The sequence below is a fragment of the Penaeus monodon genome, chromosome 15 (genome assembly GCF_015228065.2).
Source record: "Penaeus monodon isolate SGIC_2016 chromosome 15, NSTDA_Pmon_1, whole genome shotgun sequence".
In the NCBI taxonomy this organism is placed as follows: domain Eukaryota; kingdom Metazoa; phylum Arthropoda; class Malacostraca; order Decapoda; family Penaeidae; genus Penaeus; species Penaeus monodon.
The window spans coordinates 15,699,306-15,701,448 of record NC_051400.1 but is presented as its reverse complement, the minus strand read 5'-3'; positions in this window follow the sequence as shown (position 1 = coordinate 15,701,448).

The window sequence follows — 2,143 nt, the reverse complement described above, 5'->3', positions numbered from 1 at the left end:
TGTGCTGTAGCTCTAGAGGCAACACAAGTATCACTGTAATTATGAGCTTCACTTGTATGTTGGTTAATGTGTCCCATAAAAATAACATGTATCCAAGCTTCAATCATAATCAGTAAGGTTACATGTAGCTGTAGCTTGGCTCCAGTGTTTGAGATATTTGAGTTGTTGTAAACCCACGTTGAGAGTTTATGGCATAGCACATTCATTTGAAGAGAAAGTTTCAAAAACTACTAAAATGATATTTTATTATATTTGACACAAGTTTAAGGTATCTCCAGTTTTTAAGACATTTCCTTTTTATCTTTTTTATAATTTGGATTTCATTGATATCTTTTTTTTCCACAAATTTGAATTCACTGGTCATGAACATGGGTTAACAATAATGGAATATATCAGTATAAAGCAGTACCAGCACCAGACAATATCAGGGATTTTTAAAAATGTCCTATTTGAATGTGTGAGTGCATTTACATACATTTGGCACCATTTAGGTCTTATTAGTATGCTTATCAGTATCAGCAGTTCAAGTGGTGCATGTGAAGGAAAGCAGATATGATGGTGGGATAAGCTTTTTGTGTATAATCTCCCCTGAAGAGGTGGTCTTGCAAATTTGATACCTGGATGTAGATGATTTCGACTTATGAGACAGGCACTTGAAAGGTGACACCATTTTAATGTCTGTGAATATTGTCTTCGTGCAGGACATGTTTTTGTGCATGTGTGATTTATTGCTGTCAGCAAGATGTTAAAAAAAGATATCATTATGTTACCTTTTTTCTTCATTCTTTTTTCAATGGTCTTGCATTCTTCTACTGGTGCATAATTCCATAGTTTTTGAATATCTAGTGTTGCATTTAATGACAATATTTTATTTGCCGTATGTCCATGTCCATTTCTTGTTCCTGTTTGTAAGAAGAGAGCTTATCTTCATTAGACACAAAAGAAAAAAATCATGACTTAGCGCCATTAAGCATTTCATACTAAACCTGTAGATGATTATCGAAGGGGAATGCCTCTGTGCGACCTCATTATCAAATGTATCATTGCCAGCACCTGTTCATCAATGAAGTAAGGCAAATGAGAAATCCATTTTGAGGAAAGTTTTTTCTGTTTGTTTTGCATTTTTTAGTTTGACACTACATTTGTAATAGAAATGTGTTTATCAGCAATGTTGCATATCATTTATATGATTTTTTGTAAATTCTTTTCTTTTTGTTTTGCTTGTGGTAGAGTCCTTTTCTGATGATATAGATTTTTTTTCCTGGAAGACATTTAGAATTACCACCTTTTGCCTTTTTTTTTTTCAAATGGAAGGTCTTAATTTTTCCACAAAAGCACAAATGATCCAGTTAGATGTAAGTAAAAAACACCCAAACTACTTTTTACATTAACTTTTAGCAACATTTAACAATTGTTTGGGTTTCAAAAGTTCATGTTTTGACCTATCTCCATTTTTTGCAGTGACGTCTTGTAATCCAGTGATTTTTTTTGCCAAACTCATTTGTGTTTGTCTGTCTTTGTAAGAGAGTGAGTAATTTTATGTAAGAGAGTGAGTTAGTTACCTAGTTTAAGGGAGAGAGAGAGATGAGAGTTTGCAGGTTTGTGTACAGTGTGTACGGCCATGTGTGGGTGATATTGCATGAGAAATAAAGATCATGATAAAATAAGCTTTATCTGTTTGGTTGTCACACTTACTTTTGTATTAAATATTGATTGCAAGTATTTGCAATACTATTTAAGTATTTAAATGTTTTTAATGTTTATACTTTATTAGAAATAACATGCTATTCTTAGTTATACTTAAAAAAAAACATGCAGAGAAAGTTTTTGTGACATTTTAAAACACCAGGTAATCAATAGCATCTAGAATTATTTTTCTACCCATCTCCTCAATACAGTGTGCATTCTATTGCCCAGATAACACAAATGAAGCCAATGTGCAGAAGCTTTCCATGGCATATTCAAGCTATAATGCACACACAGGCTTGAACCAGTAAGATATTTCTAGTTTGGGATTTCTTCATGATGTTCATTTCAAGATGCAGGCCCTGCTGACTACAAGAGATACTCATGAAATACAATATTGACTAGGTCTTTCAGCTGCTTTGGCTACTGCAGTTTATGATGATGATTAGTTTTTAAG